Here is a 25,270-nt window from a genome sequence, read left to right on the forward strand (position 1 = left end):
AAATACTTATTTTTGGGAATGTTATTCTGTTTCTTTTATAAATAGTGTTTTCCATGTATTTTCATTTTTTCGTATGCAAAAAGTAAAAAAATACTCAACAGAGGCGTTTTTCTTTATATATATATATATATATATATATATATATATATATATATATATATATATATATATATATATATATATATATATATATATATATATATATATATATATATATATATATATATTTTTTTTCTTTTTTCTGCTATCATATCGGGTGATTTCCAGGCTTTTTAGAGTTTTGGTGCCTAACATGCTAGAAAACAATCAAAAGACACATTTCTGGTAATTTTGTTTTATTTGACCATATAGATAGCTACATACATACATACATGGATACATTTTGGCGTTTTGATACCTAATAAAAAGAAACCATTCAAAATACACTATTTTGGTAATGTTTTTTTTTTTCTTCATTTAGAGTGCTATTCGTGCGTTTTAGCAAGATGGTACTTAAGTAGCTCAAAAACTCTTATAATACACGTCTCTCGTAATGTCTTTTCTTTTCCTTATATAGAATACTTTACATACATTTTGTTGTTTTTCTACGTAACAAGCTCAAAACACTCAAAACACACGTGTTTGGTGAAATTAAACTCATTTACCATGATCTTTGGCGATTTGGTTGGTAAGTAGCTGAAAAACACTGAAATAAGATGTTTTTGGTGATGTTTTGTTTTACCTTAAAAAAAAAATGCTTTATATGCTGTTTAGTGTTTTGGTGCCTAAACACTTTAAAGACGTGTTTTTGGGAATGTCATCTTTTTTTTTTTTTCTTAAATGGTAATTTCCTTCATTTTGGCGTTTTGTACCTAAGAATGTGAAAAAAAACTCAAAATACACGCTTTTCATAATGTTGTTCTGTTTCTCCTTAAAGAATGCTATTAATGCGTTCAAGCTCATAATACACGTCTCTTGTAATGTTTTCTATTTTTCCTACCTAGGGTACTTAGAATGGATTTTTTTGCGTTTTTGTATTAAGAAAATCAATGAAATCTAAAAAAAAAAACGTGTTTTTTGGTAGGGTTATTGTTTTACTACATAAATAGTGTTTTGCATGCGTTTTAGCGTTATGGTACGTAAGAAATTCAAAGGAGACAAAAGGCACTTATTTCGTAATGTTTTTTTTTTTTGTATACCATTATAGTGTTATTTCCTTTCTTTTAAGCGTTTGGGTGTCTAACACGCTCAAAAACACTAAAAAGACAACGTTTTTTATAATGTTTTGTTTTCCGATATAAAGGGCTTTCCATGCTTTCCATACTCAGAAAAAAGACATAAATCTGTAAATATTATTTATTTTCCATGGATTTTGGCATTTTGATACCTAACAATGTGAAATACACTCAAAATACATATTTTTTATAAAGTTATTCTGGTTTTCCATTGCATGCGTTTTAGTGTTTTGGTACGTAACTAGATTTAATACAGTGAAAGAGGAGTTTTTGGTAATGTTTTGTTTTCCCACAGAGGTGCTTTTTTTTATGCTTTCGATCGTTCTGGTGCCTAGCACACTTAGAAACACCAAAAAATAAACGTTTCTTGAAATCTCGTTTACTTTCCCGATATAGCGTGCTTTTCATGGATTTTCACGTTTTGGTTATAAAAACAATGTTATAAAATGCTCTTCATGCGTTTTAGCTTTTTGGTACCTAAGACCTAAAAAGCTATAAAACACATATTATATATGTTTCTCGCAATGTTTTTTCATTTCCATATATTTATCCGTTTTTGTATGTAACAAGCTCAAAAAACACTCAAATGTTTTCGGTAAAGTTAATGTGATTCTGCATGAACTGTGTATTTTCGTCCGTTTTAGTGTTTCGTTAGTTAAGAGCCTCAAAACTCTCAAAATATACGTTTTTGATAATGTTTTGTTTTCCCATATAGGTTGCTTTACCTTCTCTTTACCGTGATGGTACCTAAGACGCTCATGCACACTCAAAAGACACGTTTCTGGAAATGTCGTTTCTTTTTCGTGTAGAGGGTGCTTTGCCTGCATTTTGCCGTTTTGATACGTAACACTCTGAAATACTCTGAAAATCCACGGTTTTGGTAATCTTATTCTGTTTTCATATATAGAGTGTTTTTTATGCGTTTTAGCGTTTTGTGCTATATAGAGTTCATTCTATATAGCAGCTTTGTATTCCCATATAGGATCGTTTTTATGCTTTTTTTTGTACGTTTTGCTGCCTAACACGCTAAAAACACACAAACGACATGTCTCTTGTCATATTTCGTTTCACCAAATAGAGTTTCTTGCATGCATTTTGACGTTTTGGAATCTAACAAAGTGAAAAGCACTTAAAGTAAACGTTTTTAGTAATGTTGTGTTTCTCCACATAGAGTGCTATTCATGCGTTTTAGAGTTGTTACCTAAGAATCTGAAAATCACTCATAATACACATTTCTCGTAATGTCCTTTCCTTTCCCCATATAGGGTACTTTGCATGCATTTTGGCCTTTTGGTACCTAACAATGGAAAAAGATCTCAAAACAGACGTTTTTGGTAATGCTGTTCTTTTTCTTCATAAAAAAAAAGTGGTATTCACGCGTTTAAGTGTTTTGGTACTTAAGAAACTAAGGAACACTGATAATACACGTTTCTTCTAATATCGTTTCATTTTTTAAATGAATTTAAATATTTTTTTTTTTACTTTCAATTAATTTTCTTTTTACCTAACATGCTAAAAATGTTATTTTGTTTTTCAATAAAAAAAAAAAAATCGCATGTTTTTTTTTGAGCGTTTTCATGCATAAGAACCTTAAAAAAATATATAACACGAAACACTCAAAAGATATATTTTTCGTAATGCTTTTTTATATCCCAATACGGGTACATTCTATGAATTCTGGCGGTTTGGTGCCTAAAACAACAAAAACACTGAAAAGACACCTTTCTGGTTATGTCCTTTCGTTTCCTCATATGATATGCGTTGTATACATTTTGGCGGTTTGGTACCTATCGTTGTAAAAAATACTCAAAATACGTTTTTGGTAATGTTGATCAGTTTCTACATATGGAGTGCCATTCAGGCATTTTAGCATTTTGTTACCTGAGAATGTCAAAAACTCATAATCCACGTTTCCGGTAATATTGTTTTTTTTTCACCAATTAAGGTACTTTTCATACATTTTCCTGTTTCTCTGCCCAAGCTTAAAAACACTCGAAATGCATACTATTGGTAATGTTAATCTGCTTCTGCAGAAAGAACATTTTAGTGTTTTGTTATGAAAGAAACTGAAAAACACTCAAAACACACGCTTTTCGTTATGTAGTTTTTTAGTCCAATATTGCTTTCCGTGCATTTTAGCATTTTGGTACCTAACAGGATCAAGAACAGTAAGAAGACATGTTTCAAGAAATATCGTTTTGTTACCCCATATAGAGTGCTTTTCATGCATTTCATTGCTTTGATACGTAAGAATATGAATTTTCTTTTTTTTTTTGTTCCTCCTTATAAAGTGGGATTGACGCATTTTAGAGTTCTGGTACTTAAGAAGTTAAAAAAACACACAATACGCATTTCTCGTCATCTTTCATTTCCCCATATAGTGTTTTACATTCATTTTGGGGTTTTGGTACATAACAATTTAAAAAAAAAAACACTTGAAACAGACATTTTTTGCAAGATTGTTCTGTTTCTTCATATAAAGTGCTTTTTCACGTGTTTTAGCGTTTTTTTACCTAAGATATTAAAAAAAAACACGTGTAATACATGTTCCTTGTTATATTTCGTTTTCCATATAGGATACATTGCATGTATTTTATCGTTTTTTGTACGAAATAAGTTCAAAAAACACTTAAAGGACGCGTTTATGGTAATGTTGTTTTGTATTTCAGTATAGAGTGTTTTCCATCATTTTAGCGTTCTGATGCCTAAAACGCAGTAAAACAATGAAAAAGCACGTTTCAAGTAATGTCGATTCCATTGTCTATAAAAAGCGCTTTGCATTAATTATGGTGGCGTTTTGGTAACTAATAATGTAAAAAAAACCCAAAAAAACAAGTTTTTGTATTGTTGTTTAGTTTCTACATATTCTACTACATGTTTCTACTATTCACTATTCACTATTCACTATTCGTTTTTGCGTTTAGTTACCTCAGGTCAAAAACACCCATAATACAATTTTTTTTAACAATTTTTAATAATGCATTTTTTTTTTTTTTTTTGCGTTTTATTGTACGTAAGATTTTGTACACAAAATACCCTTTTTTTGGTATCTTATTCTGACACTTCATAAAGGATGTTTTGCATGCGATTTAGCTTTTTGGTACGTAAAAAGTAAAAAAAAAAGCACTCAAAAAACTCGTTTTTCGTAATGTTATCTTTTGATCCAATGTAGGGTGATTTCTATGCTTTTTAGCGTTTTAGTGTCTAACATGCTCATAAACAGTCAAATGACACTTTTCTTGAATTCCCGTTTCATTTCCCCATATAGTGTGCTTTCCATGCATTTTGGCATTTACACTCAAAATACACATTTTTGGTAATGTTGCTCTGTTTGTTCATATAACTATTAATGCATTTTAGCGTTTTGGTGACTAATAAGCTCGAAAACATTCATAATACACGTCTTTGATTATGTCTCCATATAGGGTACTTTGCTTGCATTTTGGCGTTTTTCTGCAAAAAAAAAAAAAAAAATGAAAATGCTAGTTTTGATAATGTTATTTAGCTTTTTTTTTTTTTTAAAGGGTGCTTTGCATGCGTTTTATCGTTTGGTACATTAAAAGTAAAAAAAAAAAAAAAAACTCAAAAGACACCTTTTTGGTAATGTTGTTCTGTATTCCCATATAAGGTGAATTCCATGCTTTCAAGCGACAGGGTGACTAACACGAGCAAAAACACTCAAAAACGCATTTCTGTTAATGTTTCCTTTCCCCGTATAGGGTGCTTTTAAAGCATTTTGAAAAAAAATAAAAATATTTATATATATATATATATATATATATATATATATATATATATATATATATATATATATATATATATATATATATATATATATATATATATATATATATATATATATATATATATATATATATATATATATATATATATATATATATATATATATATATATATATATATATATATATATATATATATATATATATATATATATATATATATATATATATATATATATATATATATATTTAACTTCCACATATAGGGGGCCCTGCATGTATTTTGGCGGTTTTGTACCTAACAATGAGAAATACACTCAAAATTCAATTTTTTGGTAATGTTGTCCGGTTTCTCCATATAGAATGCTATTCATGCCTTTTACCGTTTTGGTACCAAAGAAAATCAAAACATAATACACGTTTTTCGTTAAGTCTTTTCGATTCCACATATAGGGTAATTTGCACGTATTTTGGCGTTTTTCTACGTAACCAGATCAAAAATCACTTAAAACTTTTTTTTTTTGTAATGTTATTCTCTTTCTCCATAAAGGGTGTTTTACATGCGTTTTAGTGTATTTTTTGCGTAATAAGCTCAAAACACTCAAAAGACTTGTTTTTCGTGATAGGTTTTATTCACATTTAGGTTAATTCTCATGATTATTTTGCGTTTTGGTGCCTACTAAGTTCAAAAACCCTAAAAGACACCTATCTTGTAATGTCATTTCATTTCCCCATATATGGGGCTTTGCAAGCTTTTCGGTGTTTTGATACCTATTAATATTAAAAAAAAAAAAAGACTCAAAATACACGTTTTAGATAATATTCATGTTTCTCTATATAGAGTACTATTCATGAGTTTTATGATTTTGCTTCTTAACGAAGTGAAAAACTCTCATAATATACGTTTCTTGTAATATCTTTTAGTTTTCCATATAAAGGACTTTTTGTTGATTTTGGCGTCCTATATATATATATATATATATATATATATATATATATATATATATATATATATATATATATATATATATATATATATATATATATATATATATATATATATATATATTTTTTTTTTATGTAGGAAGGATACTGGCCAAGGGCAACAAAAATCTAATAAAAAAAATGCCCACTGAAATGCCAGTCCCTAAAAGGGTCAAAGCAGTGGTCAAAAATTGGTGGATAAGTGTCTTGAAACCTCCCTCTTGAAGGAATTCAAGTCATAGGAAGGTGGAAATACAGAAGAAGGCAGGGAGTTCCAGAGTTTACCAGAGAAAGGGATGAATGATTGAGAATACTGGTTAACTCTTGCGTTAGAGAGGTGGACAGAATAGGAGTGAGAGAAAGAAGAAAGTCTTGTGCAGCGAGGCCGCGGAAGGAGGGGAGGCATGCAGTTAGCAAGATCAGAAGAGCAGTTAGCATGAAAATAGCGGTAGAAGACAGCTAGAGATGCAACATTGCGGCGGTGAGAGAGAGGCTGAAGACAGTCAGTTAGAGGAGAGGAGTTGATGAGACGAAAAGCTTTTGATTCCACCCTGTCTAGAACAGCAGTATGAGTGGAACCCCCCCAGACATGTGAAGCATACTCCAAACATGGACGGATAAGGCCCTTGTACAGAGTTAGCAGCTGCGGGGGTGAGAAAAACTGGCGGAGACGTCTCAGAACACCTAACTTCATGGAAGCTGTTTTAGCTAGAGATGAGATGTGAAGTCTCCAGTTCAGATTATAAGTAAAGGACAGACCGAGGATGTTCAGTGTAGAAGAGGGGGATAGTTGAGTGTCATTGAAGAAGAGGGGATAGTTGTCTGGAAGATTGTGTCGAGTTGATAGATGGAGGAATTGAGTTTTTGAGGCATTGAACAATACCAAGTTTGCTCTGCCCCAATCAGAAATTTTAGAAAGATCAGAAGTCAGGCGTTCTGTGGCTTCCCTGCGTGATATGTTTACCTCCTGAAGGGTTGGACGTCTATGAAAAGACGTGGAAAAGTGCAGGGTGGTATCATCAGCATAGGAGTGGATAGGACAAGAAGTTTGTTTTAGAAGATCATTAATGAATAATAAGAAGAGAGTGGGTGACAGGACAGAACCCTGAGGAACACCACTGTTAATAGATTTAGGAGAAGAACAGTGACCGTCTACCACAGCAGCAATAGAACGGTCAGAAAGGAAACTTGAGATGAAGTTACAGAGAGAAGGATAGAAACCGTAGGAGGGTAGTTTGGAAATCAAAGCTTTGTGCCAGACTCTATCAAAGGCTTTTGATATGTCCAAGGCAACAGCAAAAGTTTCACCAAAGTCTCTAAAAGAGGATGACCAAGACTCAGTAAGGAAAGCCAGAAGATCACCAGTCGAGCGGCCTTGACGGAACCCATACTGGCGATCAGATAGAAGGTTGTGAAGTGATAGATGTTTAAGAATCTTCCTGTTGAGGATAGATTCAAAAACTTTAGATAAGCAGGAAATTAAAGCAATAGGACGGTAGTTTGAGGGATTAGAGCGGTCACCCTTTTTAGGAACAGGTTGAATGTAGGCAAACTTCCAGCAAGAAGGAAAGGTAGATGTTGACAGACAGAGCTGAAAGAGTTTGACTAGGCAAGGTGCAAGCACGGAGGCACAGTTTCGGAGAACAATAGGAGGGACCCCATCAGGTCCATAAGCCTTCTGAGGGTTTAGGCCAGCGAGGGCATGGAAAACATCATTACGAAGAATTTTAATACGAGGCATGAAGTAGTCAGAGGGTGGAGGAGAGGGAGGAACAAGCCCAGAATCGTCCAAGGTAGAGTTTTTAGCAAAGGTTTGAGCAAAGAGTTCAGCTTTAGAAATAGATGTGATAGCAGTGGTGCCATCTGGTTGAAGTAGAGGAGGGAAAGAAGAAGAAGCAAAGTTATTGGAGATATTTTTGGCTAGATGCCAGAAATCACGAGGGGAGTTAGATCTTGAAAGGTTTTGACATTTTCTGTTAATGAAGGAGTTTTTGGCTAGTTGGAGAACAGACTTGGCATGGTTCCGGGCAGAAATATAAAGTGCATGAGATTCTGGTGAAGGAAGGCTTAAGTACCTTTTGTGGGCCACCTCTCTATCATGTATAGCACGAGAACAAGCTGTGTTAAACCAAGGTTTAGAAGGTTTAGGACGAGAAAAAGAGTGAGGAATGTACGCCTCCATGCCAGACACTATCACCTCTGTTATGCGCTCAGCACACAAAGACGGGTCTCTGACACGGAAGCAGTAGTCATTCCAAGGAAAATCAGCAAAATACCGCCTCAGGTCCCCCCAACTAGCAGAGGCAAAACGCCAGAGGCACCTTCGCTTAGGGGGATCCTGAGGAGGGATTGGAGTGATAGGACAAGATAAAGATATGAGATTGTGATCGGAGGAGCCCAACGGAGAAGAAAGGGTGACAGCATAAGCAGAAGGATTAGAGGTCAGGAAAAGGTCAAGAATGTTGGGCGTATCTCCAAGACGGTCAGGAATACGAGTAGGGTGTTGCACCAATTGCTCTAGGTCATGGAGGATAGCAAAGTTGTAGGCTAGTTCACCAGGATGGTCAGTGAAGGGAGAGGAAAGCCAAAGCTGGTGGTGAACATTGAAGTCTCCAAGAATGGAGATCTCTGCAAAAGGGAAGAGGGTCAGAATGTGCTCCACTTTGGAAGTTAAGTAGTCAAAGAATTTCTTATAGTCAGAGGAGTTAGGAGAGAGGTATACAGCACAGATAAATTTAGTATGAGAATGACTCTGTAGTCGTAGCCAGATGGTGGAAAACTCGGAAGATTCAAGAGCGTGGGCACGAGAGCAGGTTAAGTCATTGCGCACATAAACGCAGCATCCAGCTTTGGATCGAAAATGAGGATAGAGAAAGTAGGAGGGAACAGAAAAGGGGCTACTGTCAGTTGCCTCAGACACCTGAGTTTCAGTGAGGAAAAGAAGATGAGGTTTAGAAGAGGAGAGGTGGTGTTCTACAGATTGAAAATTAGATCTTAGACCGCGAATGTTGCAGAAGTTAATGAAGAAAAAGTTGAGGGGGGTGTCAAGACACTTAGGGTCGTCGACGGAAAGGCAGTCCGACCTGGGGACATTTATGGTCCCCTCCCCAGATGGGGACTCCGAGGCTGGTGTAGGAGTCGCCATGATTTTAAAATTTTTGGAGTGAAGGGTGTGTGTGTTATTAGGTGCTTGTAGTTTTGTGTGGAGGAAGAGAGTTGTCTTTAGAGGGCAGGCTGTGACTACCCCCTTGTGTTGTGAGACACAAAGGGAAACGTTCAGTGAGGTCACAGCTGGGTTTAATGATAAGTTCACAGCACCCCCTGAACAGTGCTTTAGACCTCACTGGGAGTAATTATCTATATGGAGAAACATAAGAACATTACCCAAAACGTGTATTTTCAGTATTTTCACATTGTTACGTACAAAAACGCAAAAATGTAAGAAAATCACTCCATAGGGGGAAACGCAATATTACTAGAAATGTGTGTTTTAAATGCTTTTGATCGTGTTAGGTACCAAAATGCTAAAAATCATGTGAAATAAAATGATACTTCCAGAAACGGGTAATTTTTTTTTTACCTTTTGAGCCTCTTAGGTATCAAAACTCAAAAACCCATGAATAGCACTCTATATGTAAACAACAATACCAAAAAACTTGTGTTTTTGGTGTTTTTGAGCTTATTAAGTATGAAACCGATAAAACGTAGGCAAAACACCCATTATGAAAAAACAGAATAACATTACCAAAAATATATATTTTGAGTAATTTTGAGCTTGTTAGAAAGAAAAACGGCAAACTGCATGCAAAATACCCTATATGGTGAAACAAAACTTAATTACCAGAAACGTGAACTTATGTAACAAAAACGCTAAAACGCGTAAATAGCACACAGAACATTATGAAAAACGTGTGTATCTAGTGATTTTGTCATTGTAAGGCACCAAAACCCCAAAATGCATAAAAAAGAAGTTCTTTCTATAGGGAAACAGAATGACATTACCAGAAACATGCCTTTTCACTGATTTCATCGTTTTAGGAACCAAAACGCTTTAAAGCATGGAAATCACCCTATATGGAATTATAAAGCAACATTAGCAAAAAAACATGTATTTAGTATCTTAAGTTTCTTTATTATCAAAACGTTAAAACGCTTTTGAAACAGCTTTTATATACAAAGAGAAAGAAAACAACATTACTAAAAATGTGTATTTTGAGACTTTTTCACATACCTGGCTACCGAAACACCAAAATCTCTCTATATGAGGAAACGGAATGCCATTACCAGAAACGTGTCTTTTGTTGTTTGAGCGTTTTAGGCACCAAAAGTCTAAAATGCATAGAAAGCACCCTATATTGGAATACAATACAACATTAACAAAAAAAAACTTTTTGTGTGTTTTTTAGTATCTTACGTACCAAAACCATAGAACGCAAACAAAACACCCTTTGTAGAGAAACAAAATAACATAAAATAAAGTGTACTATGAGTATTTTTGAGCTTGTTAGGAACAAAAACAGCAAAATGCAGGCAATGTACACTATATAATGGAACAAAACCATATTACCAAAAGTCTATATTATTATTATTGATATCCTTAGTTAACAAAACGCTAAAACGCGTGAATAGCGCTCAAACAATGTATCAGTACCAAAAACATTTGTTTTGAGTGCTATTCACATTGCTAAATAGAAAAACGCCAAAATGCATGCAAATTATGGTATAACGAAAAGATATTACAAAAAAAGTTTATTGTAAGTGTTTTTCAACTTTTGAGTTATTCACATTGCTATGTAGGAATACGCTAAAATGCATGCAAAGTATGGAATAACGAAAAGACATTACAAAAAACGTTTATTGTAAGTGTTTTTCAGCTTTGTGGTAACAAAACGCAAAACACGCTTTAATAACACTCTGTATAGAAAAACGGAAATTACCATAAACGTGTATATTCTGTTTTTTTCTTTAATTGTTAGGTACCAAACTGACGAAATGCATGTAAAGCAGCATATATCGGGAAAATAAAAAATATTAAAAAAAAAAAGAAACGTGTTTTGAGTGTTTCTTTGCAAGAAATGTCTTTATCATTGTTCTTGAGTTACACACGTACCAAAAGGCTAAAACGCACGAAAAAGAGCTTTTTATGGAGAAAGAAAATAAAATTACGAAAAAAAAAAAAATTTTTGAGCTTGTTACGTAAAAAAAACACCAAAATGCATGCTAAGTACTCCATATCGGGATATAAAAGACATTAGGAGAAACGCGTATTATGAAAATTTCTGAGCTTCTAAGGTACCATAACGCTTAAACGCATAAATAGCACTCAATATTGAGAAACAGAACATCATTACGAAAAACGTGTATATTTTGAGTGTTTTTTTTTTTTTATTATTTTAGGTACCAATATTCCAAAACGCATAAAAAAGCCTTTTACTATGGGGGAAAGCTTTTTTTTTTTTTGGAGTGTTAGGCACCAAAACGCTAAAAAAAAAAGCATGGAAATCATCGTATATAGGGATGAAAAAAAAAAATAATAATATCATGAAAACCTTGCACTTTGAGTGTTATTGATTTTCTTACGTACCTAAACGCTAAAAACTCATGCAAAACACATTTTATGGATAAAGAAAAAGAAAACATTATCAAAACAAGTATTTTGACTGCTACTGAGCTTGTTACGTATAAAAACGCCGAAAATGCATACAAAGTACATTATATATGGAAAGAAAAGTACATTAAGAGGGATGTGTATTATGAGAGGTTTTGAGCTTCTGAGGTACCAAAACACTAAAACGCATGCAAAACTCCCTTTAAGAAGAATAAGAATGATATTAAGAAATAAATGTATTATGCCTGTTTTCTAGCTTGTAATTTACAAAAACGCAAAAATGAATGCAAAATAGCTTATATGGAGAAACGTAAACACATAACGAGATAAGTGTATTATTAGTGTTTTCGAACTTCTTAGGCACCAAAATGCAAAAAAACGTTAACAGCATTCTGTGTGGAGAAATTACAGATCATTACCAAAAATGTGCATTTTGACAGTCTTTCACATTGTTAGATATGAAAACGCCAAAATACATGTGGAAACGAGATGGCATTATAAGAAATGTATATTTTTATTTTTATTTATTTATTTATTTGTTTATTTTTTTTTTTTTTTTTTGCATGCTAGACAGCAAACGCTGAAAAGCATAAAATGCATCGTATATGAGAATAAAAACATCAACAAAACCGTTTGTTTTGAGTGTTTTTTTTTAGCTTAAGTACCACAACATAACCAAAAAACAAATATTTTGAGTGTCATTGAACTTGTTACATACAGAAAAAACAAAATGCATTTTAAACTACCCTATATAGGGAACCGAAATGACATTATGAGATTTTTTTTTTGAGAATCTTTAAGTACTAAAACGCAAAAAGGCATGAATATTGCTGTTTATTTGCAATGAGAACATTACAAAAATCATGTATTTTAAGTGTATTTCACATTGTTAGGTAACGAAAAGACAAAATGCATGGAAAGCATTACATGAGGAGAGAGAGAAAAAAAAAAAAAATTCCAGAATCATATTTTTTTAGGTGATTCTGAGCCTGTTAGGTAAGACAATGCTAAAAAGAATGGAAAGCACCCTATATGAGAAAAGAAAACATTACGGTAAACGTGTCTTTTAGTATTTTTGAACTACTTACGTACAAAAATGCTAAAATGGAAAACATGCGATGGATTTATTGTGTTAAGTACTCTATGTAGTAAAACAAAAAGACATTACGAGAACCAAAATGCGAAAACGCGTTAATACCACTGTATATAGAGAAACAGAACAACATTACAAAAAAGAAGTATTAAAAAAAAAAAAATTGAGCATGCAAAAATACATGGAAAGTATCCTATATTGGAAACAAAAAGACATTGGAAGAAACGTGTATTGTGAGTGTTCTTGAGCTTCTTACACACCAATACACTAAAACATATGAATAGCACTCTATACTTTGAAAAAAAAAAAACTTTTTTTTAAATGTTTGTGTTGTTTTTCTTCACACCTTTAGTAGCCATAACGCCAATCAGCATGCAAAGCATGATAGGCATGAAAATGCAAAAAAATCATGGGAAGCATTCTATATGGGAAAAGAAAAGATTACCAAAAACGTGCCTTTTTGAGTGTTCTTTAGCTACTTGCATACCAAAAACACAAAAATGCCTGCAAAACGCTCTTTATAGAGAAAAGGAATGATATATATATATATATATATATATATATATATATATATATATATATATATATATATATATATATATATATATATATATATATATATATATATATATATATATATATATATATATATATATATATATATATATATATATATATATATATATATATATATATATATATATATATATATATATATATATATATATATATATATATATATATATATATATATATATATATATATATATATATATATATATATATATATATATATATATATATATATATATATATACTTAAGTAAACTCATAATGCTTTTTCTTTTGTAATGCTATTTTGTTTCTCCATGAAAGATGTTTTACATGCGTTTTAGTGTTTTGGTAGGTAAGTTGCTTAAAAACACTCAAAACACCCTTTTTTTCTTTTCCCATATAGGGTGATTTGCATGCTTTTTAGCGTTTTGGTGCCTAACACGCTCATAAACACTCAAAAGACATGTTACTAGAAATATTTATTTTCACAGTGTAGGGTGCTTTAAATGTATTTTGGCGTTATTGCAACTAACATATTCAACATATTGAAACATATTCAAAACACACGTTTTTGCTAATGTTTTTTTTTGCTCTCTCCATTTAGAGTGCTATTCATGCGTTTTAATATTTTTGTTACTATGAAAATTAAGAACACCCATTATACATGCTTTACGCAATATATTTCCGTTTTCTAATATAGGGTACTTTCCATGCATTTTAGTGTTATTTTTTTCTTACTTAACATGCTGAGAAACTCTCAAAATACTTTTTGTTAGTTTTTATCTTTTCAGTGTAGAGTGTTTTGCTTGCGTTTTAACGTTTTGTTACGTAATTAACTCAAAATACTGCAAAGAGACGTTTTTGATAATGTTTGGTTTTCCCATAGAGTTTTCACATAGAATGCTTTTCATGCTTTTTTATTATTTTGGTGCCAAGCATGTTCTTAAGCACTCAAAATACTCCTTTTCTGAAAATCTCTTTTCTTTTCTCATTATAGGGTGCTTTTCATGCATTTTGGCGTTTTGGTACCTAACAAAGTGAAATACATTCAAAATTCACGTTTTTGGTAATGTTTTGTTTGGTACCTAAGCTAAAAAGTCTCACATAATACACGTTCCTCGTAATGTTCTTTTCTTTCCACATATGATATATTTTCCATACACTTTTTGCGTTTTTGCGTTTTTTGCGTCTTATTTTACCACAAAGGGTATTTTTCAAGCGTTTTATTGTTTTGGTACTATTGCTGTTCAAAAACATTCAAAGAAACGTTTTCCTTAATGTTTTTTATATTACCATATAGGTCGATTTCCATGTTTTTTTTACATTTTGGTGCTTAGCATGCTCTTAAACACTGAAAATACATGTTTCTGGAAATTTCCTTTCCTTTCTACATATAGTGTGCCTTGGAAGCTTTTTTCCGTTTGGTATGTCAGAATGTTAAATACTCTCAAAATACACGTTTTTGTAATGTTGCTCGGTTTTTCGACATAAAGTGCTAATCATTTTTCCTTTTCATACCTAAAAAATTAAAAAATACATATAATTCACGTTTCTCGTCATGTTATTTCATTGCATACATATTGGTATTTTTCTACGTAAAAAATTCAAAACACTAAAAATTCTTGTTTTTGGCATTGTTTCTTTTTTTTTTTTTTTTGCATAAAGTGTGTTTTGCATGCGTTTTATCGTTTTGGTACGTAAGAAGTTGTCTTTTTTATAATGTTTTGTTTTCCTATACAAGCTAAATTTCATTTTTTATTTACTTTTCTTCTTTTTGTTTTGTGCCTCACGCTCTCAAAAACAATGAAGAAAAACGTTTCTGGTAATGTCGTTTTGTTTCCCCATATAAAAGGCCTTACCAGTGTAATGAGTGCAAAACTAGGGCACAGTTAACCTACCTTAATTAGGCTCACCAAGCACTCACCACAAGAACCCACTGATTAATTTAAACCTCCTGCTTAGGTTCACAGAAACCTGGGCCACAATTTAAAAATTTAATGATTGAATACATAATAAAGAAAACACAAATGAGTACATAATAAAGAAAACACAAATAAAATATGAGTGCTTAACACTCTTAGAGGCCACACTGCTGGCACTCCAAAATACCTGATCCCATGAGAAAATGGGTAAATCCACATACAAATAAACAGGAGAAATAAACACTTCACGCACCAACACAAGAAATGTTATATGCCACTGACAGTCCCACCCTAACCAGTACCCCCAGGACCCTCACACCCTATAGGCCCAACCGCACACCGACCCAACGCGCTGAAGGTACGCCACTACCACTACCCTGAAGTACTGCAGCTCTTCCTCCATGCACGGCGGTACTAACACCATAGCAGCCAGGGACAGCAAGTTCCTCACTGCAGCCTCCTAGTTCACAGTATCTGCTACGGTGCCACCTCACTGACGTCCCACAGCACACTGCCAAGACCAAACTCCTGCCAACCAAGCGTACAAATCACCACCCTATCTCCCAATAATGTCCCCCAATGTACACTGTTTCACCATGAAAGAATACAACAAATCCCAATAACATACCTGCAAATCAAATGGCAAATCCACCACTACTCTGCACCCTGTCTCTCTCTCGCTCTCCTCTCCCGCCAAAATTCCCACAACAACAAACCTCCAGGGCCTTAAGACTCGTTTTGGCGGGACTCGCTGACTAGTCTGTGAGCCTCTCGCAGGCGCGCCCACTTCAACTTCTTACACTCACCCCCCCTGAACTTTGTGCATGCCCTCATGCACAATCCCCACAGCCAACACAAGACGAACCCGTTGCACCCCTTTCAGCAATCCTACTAGACCTCCTGAGTTGAGGGGCCTGAACCCCTTTAACCTGCTCTGAGCCTTCACCACTCTGTTCATCTGGCTCTTCACCAGGCCCTAGGGCATCCTCTCCCTCCTGCTCAACCACTGAGTCCACTTGTTCCTCTGAGTCCGGTTCTGGAAACCCAAAGCGCTTTAACACTTCTGTCATATCTGGCATTTCTACTTCTTCCTCCTCTGTTGGCCCTTCATTACTTGTCCCTGCTGGCACTTCATTACTTGTCCCTGCATGGCCCTCACTGCCATTCCAAGGACGCAAGTTACTGCGATGTAACACCTTACTACAGCCGGACTCACCTTCTGGTCTGACCCTATACACCCCACTCACCCCATCCAACACCTCCTCAACTTCCCACACCTCAGCTGCAAACTTAGGCTGAATCTTCCTCCTACCTAGTACTGCATTGTCCCTTAGCAACACTCTTTGTCCCACCCTCAATGGCTCTGCTTTTCCTTGCTCCTGACGCTTCCACCTATTGGTATTGTGGTAACTCTTGATGTTCAACTTAGCTGCTTTCCAAGCAGCCTCCTGTGTCTCTCTGAGCTTCCTAATCCACATGCTATGGTTAGTAGGCTCACTATCAGTTTCCTCACAGAACCTATCCAAAGGTAAATGGGGCTCCACACCAAACAACAAATAATGGGGTGAAAAACCAGTGACAGCATGGGGTGTGGTATTATAGATGGCAGTGAGGCTTGACAAGTGCCTAGGCCAATGCTCCCGCTGTTCCTGACCAAGGGTAACTAACATCCCATGTAAGGTGCGGTTAAACCTCTCACAGATCCCATTTCCTTGAGGGTGATACGGGGTGGTACGAGACTTGGCTACATGGTAATACTTGCATAGTTCCTGCACTAACTTTCCCTCAAAATTCCTACCCTGGTCACTATGTACCCTTTCTGGGCAACCAAAACGGTGAAAAATCTCCTCCACCAAGATCTTGGCTACTGTGCTTGCCTTTTGGTTTTTAGTAGGAAAGGCCAGGGCAAACTTGCTAAACACATCCGTCACCACCAATACATTTTCCTTGCCATCCCTGGCCGGATCCAGCAAAGTGAAGTCAACAGCCAACACTTCCCAGGGGCGGTTGGCTTCCAACGTACCCAACTTAGTCTTGGCCCGCACACCCTCCTCCTTCCCCATGACACATACTTTGCACTTTGCCACATACAATTTGATGTCTTCATGTAGTCCTGGCCAAGCAAACCTATCCTTCACTAGTGACGTTGTTCTAGCAACCCCTTGATGACCCCACTGATCATGAGCGCCTTTAAGCACTTCTTGTCTCTGATTCACTGGCAACACCACTTTCCACTTCCTAGAATCTGTCTCCCTTCCACGCCAGTAGATCACCCCATGCCTCATAATGAGGGACCCTCTCACTCTCCACCATTGCCTAAACTCCTCTACTTGTAGCAACTGCCTTAGTTCTGCTGGCCTCACTCTACCAATCATTTGTCTCCACAACTTCCCTACAACTGGACAAGACTGTTGCATATCCCTAAGCTGCTCCTTACTGGCACCACGCCATACCTGCATCACAGCCACCCCTTTCACCGAGGTGTTAGGACTGGTTTCCCATATCTCCTTCTCTTCCTCCCCTCCCTCAATCAATTCCTGGGGCCTCCTCGACAATCCATCCGCGTTACCATTCTCCTTCCCTGGCCGGTATTTCACCTCAAAATCAAACCTTCCCAAGTCACCCAGCCACCTACTCTCCACTGCCCCAAGCTTGGCAGAGTTCAAATGTGCCAGTGGATTATTATCCGTCAGCACTATAAAATGTCCACCCACCAGATAGTGCTTAAACTGCTCTGTCACTGCCCACTTCAGAGCCAACAGCTCCAACTTCCTAGAGCTGTAATTGCTCATGTTCCGCTCTGACTTTCTGAGACCTCTACTTGCAAAAGCCACCGGATGCAACCTCCCATCATGCTCCTGAGATAAAACTGCTCCCAGTCCTTCAAAGCTAGCATCTGTCTCCACCACAAACTGCTTGCTGTAATCTGCACTTTTCAACACTGGAGCCTGACTTAACTTCTCTTTCAACAAGGCAAATGCTCTGGCCTCATCCTTCCCCCAATAATCACTCACTGCTGCCTTAGAATCACCACTCATCAAAGCATGCAACGGAGCAGCCACCTTCGCAAAATTTTTCACAAACCTTCTGTAAAAGGAGCAGAATGCGACAAATGCCCTGACCTCCCTAACAGTGCGCGGAACTGGCCACTCCTGTACAGCCCGTATTTTCTCTGGGTCTGTATTAATTCCCTCCTTAGAAATGATAAATCCAAGGTACCTAACCTGGGGCTTTAGTATGTGGCATTTGGAAGGTTTCAACTTCAGCCCATGTTTCCTCAAAAGCTTCAACATTCCCTCCAGTCTATCCAGATGCTCATCCACACTCCGAGCAAACACCAACAAATCATCCAGATACACCAAAAGAGTCACAAAAACCTGATCGCTAAACACATACTCCATAAACCTTTGGAATGTTGCTGGGCTATTGGATAACCCCATAGGACAGCGCACATATTGATAATGGCCAAATGGTGTTACAAAAGCAGTCTTGGGCCGGTCTTCTGCCCGCACAAGAATCTGATGATAACCTGCAGCTAAATCAAAAGAAGAAAAATACTGCGCCCCGGCTAATGCATCTAGTGTGTCTTGTACCCTTGGTAATGGGAAGGCATCTTTCACTGTCACCTCGTTCAGCCTTCGATAATCAACACAAAGTCGCAGCGAACCATCTTTTTTCCTCACCATCACTATTGGGGCTGCATATGGGCTCACACTCTCCTCTATCACTCTCTGTTCCAACAGTCCCTTTACATGAGCTTTAACCTCAGTGATACATGGGGGAGGAATATGTCTGTATGGAAGGCGAATGGGCACTGCACTATTGAGGTGAATTTCATGCTCCACTCCAGTAGCACATCCCAAATCCTGCTCGTTTTCAGCAAACACATCTCCGTACTCATGGATCAATCCATCCAGTCTCTCCAACTGTGCTGAATCAAGCTGACTCTCATCCACCTGCACCCCTAGTCTGTCCTTGAACTCCTTAACCACTGAAGGAGGTGCAGTCTGAGCTACTGTGTGTGTGTGAGCTCTTCCCACAGTAACCTCCCTTCCATGAGAAACTTTGGCTACCTTCCACTGTGGCCTGAATTGCACATCTGCTTGTCCCAGGTTACCCACTGACAGCCATCCTTCACCCTTAACCACTCTGGTATAACTGGGAAATATACACAAACCTTCAGGCACCCAGTAGCCCTCACCAGGCACTAAGGGCTCCAACACCACACTATCTACATCTACTTCCTGTAAACTTTCCACAAACACTCTCATTATTCTTCTGGTACCAGCCGGGATTACTAAATCCTGTTGCTGCTGAATTACAGCAAACCCCAGAGGCTGTTGTGTCACCCTCAATTTTGCCTCAATGGCACGGACACACCTGCCCCACTTCTCAGTTAGCCCCAGGTGCACGGCTCCCTTCAACACATTCATCCCAAACAACACTGGCAATGTAGTGCCCTGCACCACACCACTCTCCCCACCACCACCTTTCACAAAAAGTCCACAGTCTTTAACACTTTTTCCCTCAATTTCCACATTCACCTTCACATAACCCAAACAGGGAATTTCCCTCCCATTTGCATCTGTAATCCGAATGTCCATCCCATAGATCACAGCTTGCTTGGGGAGGAGGTGCTGTTTGTAAAATTCCTCTGTCACCAGACTGACCTCAGCACCAGAATCAGCCATAGCACTTACAGGTATACCATTCACCAACGCATCTATCCTCAGAGTCTTTCCAAACAACTTAACTTTCCCTCTTTTTACATCATTCCGTTCCTCGGTCACATTAGTCACACTCCTTATCTGAGCTGTAGTGGGGGCCCTGTCGTCAGGCCTTGAGAGCTGGCCCCTTGTTCTCAAGGACTCCCGTTTCCCGCTGTCTTGGACACCAACTCCTTGAACCGTTCACACTGATATCCCAAGTGTCCATGTTGTCCACACAAGGAGCAAGATGGTGAAGAAAGGGTACTCCTCACAACTCTCTCTGGCTTTTTCCCACTCACTAACTCTGCTTCTTCCTTCACAATCCGCTCAGCCTCACTCACTTGGTCTGCTGCTCGCTGAACCATGTCCTCCCACTTCACAGGCTGGTGCTTTTCCCACCATTTTCCCAACTTCACTCCTACTTTTCTGTCTCTCAAATTCCTACAGAACCATGTAGTTAGCAGCCATTGCCGTTCTTTATCTCCCTTGTCTCTCACTTTGTACATTTTATCCACAATAACACCCAGAGAATCAGCAAATTCCCACACTCCTTCACCTGGCTGTTGAACCCGAGCATGCAGCTGTTTTTCTAAGTCTGTATAATTCAGTTCTGGTCCAAAAGCAGACCTCAAACAATCAAAAAGGTCAGACACAGTCTTCACAGTACTGTTGCGGACCCTTCGACGGGCTGGGCCTTCCAAGAACCCACACAGGTATGACACTCCCTCAGAGCCCTGTAATCCCAGCTGCTTTATTTTCTCTGTGGCATCCTCTACCCAGTCATCCAACTCACTGGCCCTCCGTACCCTTCCAGAGAATTTTCCAATAGTGGGCACAGGACGTGACCACACCATGTTTTGCATGTGCCCCATTTGGTCAAACTTATTACACAGTTGTGCCACTGCTTGGGATAACTGAGCATTGCTACTGATTAATTTATCAACTACCTCTGGGGTCACTTCCACCTCCCTGCTCTCCTCCTTGCACTCAACTTTAACCCCAGCTACACCTTGGCCATCAACATCACCCAAACACAACAAATCCTCCATTGTGCAGGAGTAGTGCCACACTAACACTTAAGTGGATTTTGCCAAAAGCACTGGACCCAAGCAGGAGTTTGAAACAATTTCCCCAAAAGGGCATAGAACTACGCTCTGCTACCAATTGTAATGAGTGCCAAACTAGGGCACAGTTAACCTACCTTAATTAGGCTCACCAAGCACTCACCACAAGAACCCACTGATTAATTTAAACCTCCTGCTTAGGTTCACAGAAACCTGGGCCACAATTTAAAAATTTAATGATTGAATACATAATAAAGAAAACACAAATGAGTACATAATAAAGAAAACACAAATAAAATATGAGTGCTTAACACTCTTAGAGGCCACACTGCTGGCACTCCAAAATACCTGATCCCATGAGAAAATGGGTAAATCCACATACAAATAAACAGGAGAAATAAACACTTCACGCACCAACACAAGAAATGTTATATGCCACTGACAGTCCCACCCTAACCAGTACCCCCAGGACCCTCACACCCTATAGGCCCAACCGCACACCGACCCAACGCGCTGAAGGTACGCCACTACCACTACCCTGAAGTACTGCAGCTCTTCCTCCATGCACGGCGGTACTAACACCATAGCAGCCAGGGACAGCAAGTTCCTCACTGCAGCCTCCTAGTTCACAGTATCTGCTACGGTGCCACCTCACTGACGTCCCACAGCACACTGCCAAGACCAAACTCCTGCCAACCAAGCGTACAAATCACCACCCTATCTCCCAATAATGTCCCCCAATGTACACTGTTTCACCATGAAAGAATACAACAAATCCCAATAACATACCTGCAAATCAAATTGCAAATCCACCACTACTCTGCACCCTGTCTCTCTCTCGCTCGCCTCTCCCGCCAAAATTCCCACAACAACAAACCTCCAGGGCCTTAAGACTCGTTTTGGCGGGACTCGCTGACTAGTCTGTGAGCCTCTCGCAGGCGCGCCCACTTCAACTTCTTACACCAGCATTTTGCACTTTGGTATATAACTATGTGAAAACTACTAAAAACACACATTTTTCGTTATGTTGTTCTGTTTCTCCATGTGGTGTGTTATTCATGCGAACCTCAAGAACACTCATAATACACGTTTCTCGTTATCACTTTTCTTAATATTGTGTATGTTCTATGTATTTTGGCGTTTTCTTTAAGTAAAAAGATAAAAGATACTCAAAATACTTCTTTTTGGCAGTGTCATTCCTTTTCTCTATAAAGAGCGTTTTGCAGGCATTTTTGTGTTTTTGGTATGCAAGTAGCTAAAGAACACTCAAAAAGGCACGTTTTTGGTAATCTTTTCTTTTCCCATATAGAATGCTTCCCATGATTTTTTTGCATTTTCATGCCTATCATGCTTTGCATGCTGATTGGCGTTATGGCTACTAAAGGTGTGAAGAAAAACAACACAAACATTTAAAAAAAAGTTTTTTTTTTTTCAAAGTATAGAGTGCTATTCATATGTTTTAGTGTATTGGTGTGTAAGAAGCTCAAGAACACTCACAATACACGTTTCTTCCAATGTCTTTTTGTTTCCAATATAGGATACTTTCCATGTATTTTTGCATGCTCAATTTTTTTTTTTTAATACTTCTTTTTTGTAATGTTGTTCTGTTTCTCTATATACAGTGGTATTAACGCGTTTTCGCATTTTGGTTCTCGTAATGTCTTTTTGTTTTACTACATAGAGTACTTAACACAATAAATCCATCGCATGTTTTCCATTTTAGCATTTTTGTACGTAAGTAGTTCAAAAATACTAAAAGACACGTTTACCGTAATGTTTTCTTTTCTCATATAGGGTGCTTTCCATTCTTTTTAGCATTGTCTTACCTAACAGGCTCAGAATCACCTAAAAAAATATGATTCTGGAATTTTTTTTTTTTTTTCTCTCTCTCCTCATGTAATGCTTTCCATGCATTTTGTCTTTTCGTTACCTAACAATGTGAAATACACTTAAAATACATGATTTTTGTAATGTTCTCATTGCAAATAAACAGCAATATTCATGCCTTTTTGCGTTTTAGTACTTAAAGATTCTCAAAAAAAAAATCTCATAATGTCATTTCGGTTCCCTATATAGGGTAGTTTACATGCATTTTGTTTTTTCTGTATGTAACAAGTTCAATGACACTCAAAATATTTGTTTTTTGGTTATGTTGTGGTACTTAAGCTAAAAAAAAACACTCAAAACAAACGGTTTTGTTGATGTTTTTATTCTCATATACGATGCATTTTATGCTTTTCAGCGTTTGCTGTCTAGCATGCAAAAAAAAAAAAAATAAATAAACAAATAAATAAATAAATAAAAATAAAAATATACATTTCTTATAATGCCATCTCGTTTCCACATGTATTTTGGCGTTTTCATATCTAACAATGTGAAAGACTGTCAAAATGCACATTTTTGGTAATGATCTGTAATTTCTCCACACAGAATGCTGTTAACGTTTTTTTGCATTTTGGTGCCTAAGAAGTTCGAAAACACTAATAATACACTTATCTCGTTATGTGTTTACGTTTCTCCATATAAGCTATTTTGCATTCATTTTTGCGTTTTTGTAAATTACAAGCTAGAAAACAGGCATAATACATTTATTTCTTAATATCATTCTTATTCTTCTTAAAGGGAGTTTTGCATGCGTTTTAGTGTTTTGGTACCTCAGAAGCTCAAAACCTCTCATAATACACATCCCTCTTAATGTACTTTTCTTTCCATATATAATGTACTTTGTATGCATTTTCGGCGTTTTTATACGTAACAAGCTCAGTAGCAGTCAAAATACTTGTTTTGATAATGTTTTCTTTTTCTTTATCCATAAAATGTGTTTTGCATGAGTTTTTAGCGTTTAGGTACGTAAGAAAATCAATAACACTCAAAGTGCAAGGTTTTCATGATATTATTATTTTTTTTTTTCATCCCTATATACGATGATTTCCATGCTTTTTTTTTTAGCGTTTTGGTGCCTAACACTCCAAAAAAAAAAAAAGCTTTCCCCCATAGTAAAAGGCTTTTTTATGCGTTTTGGAATATTGGTACCTAAAATAATAAAAAAAAAAAAACACTCAAAATATACACGTTTTTCGTAATGATGTTCTGTTTCTCAATATTGAGTGCTATTTATGCGTTTAAGCGTTATGGTACCTTAGAAGCTCAGAAATTTTCATAATACGCGTTTCTCCTAATGTCTTTTATATCCCGATATGGAGTACTTAGCATGCATTTTGGTGTTTTTTTTACGTAACAAGCTCAAAAAATTTTTTTTTTTTCGTAATTTTATTTTCTTTCTCCATAAAAAGCTCTTTTTCGTGCGTTTTAGCCTTTTGGTACGTGTGTAACTCAAGAACAATGATAAAGACATTTCTTGCAAAGAAACACTCAAAACACGTTTCTTTTTTTTTTTAATATTTTTTATTTTCCCGATATATGCTGCTTTACATGCATTTCGTCAGTTTGGTACCTAACAATTAAAGAAAAAAACAGAATATACACGTTTATGGTAATTTCCGTTTTTCTATACAGAGTGTTATTAAAGCGTGTTTTGCGTTTTGTTACCACAAAGCTGAAAAACACTTACAATAAACGTTTTTTGTAATGTCTTTTCGTTATTCCATACTTTGCATGCATTTTAGCGTATTCCTACATAGCAATGTGAATAACTCAAAAGTTGAAAAACACTTACAATAAACTTTTTTTGTAATATCTTTTCGTTATACCATAATTTGCATGCATTTTGGCGTTTTTCTATTTAGCAATGTGAATAGCACTCAAAACAAATGTTTTTGGTACTGATACATTGTTTGAGCGCTATTCACGCGTTTTAGCGTTTTGTTAACTAAGGATATCAATAATAATAATATAGACTTTTGGTAATATGGTTTTGTTCCATTATATAGTGTACATTGCCTGCATTTTGCTGTTTTTGTTCCTAACAAGCTCAAAAATACTCATAGTACACTTTATTTTATGTTATTTTGTTTCTCTACAAAGGGTGTTTTGTTTGCGTTCTATGGTTTTGGTACGTAAGATACTAAAAAACACACAAAAAGATTTTTTTTTGTTAATGTTGTATTGTATTCCAATATAGGGTGCTTTCTATGCATTTTAGACTTTTGGTGCCTAAAACGCTCAAACAACAAAAGACACGTTTCTGGTAATGGCATTCCGTTTCCTCATATAGAGAGATTTTGGTGTTTCGGTAGCCAGGTATGTGAAAAAGTCTCAAAATACACATTTTTAGTAATGTTGTTTTCTTTCTCTTTGTATATAAAAGCTGTTTCAAAAGCGTTTTAACGTTTTGATAATAAAGAAACTTAAGATACTAAATACATGTTTTTTTGCTAATGTTGCTTTATAATTCCATATAGGGTGATTTCCATGCTTTA

The sequence above is a fragment of the Scylla paramamosain genome, chromosome 38, assembly GCF_035594125.1.
Source record: "Scylla paramamosain isolate STU-SP2022 chromosome 38, ASM3559412v1, whole genome shotgun sequence".
In the NCBI taxonomy this organism is placed as follows: domain Eukaryota; kingdom Metazoa; phylum Arthropoda; class Malacostraca; order Decapoda; family Portunidae; genus Scylla; species Scylla paramamosain.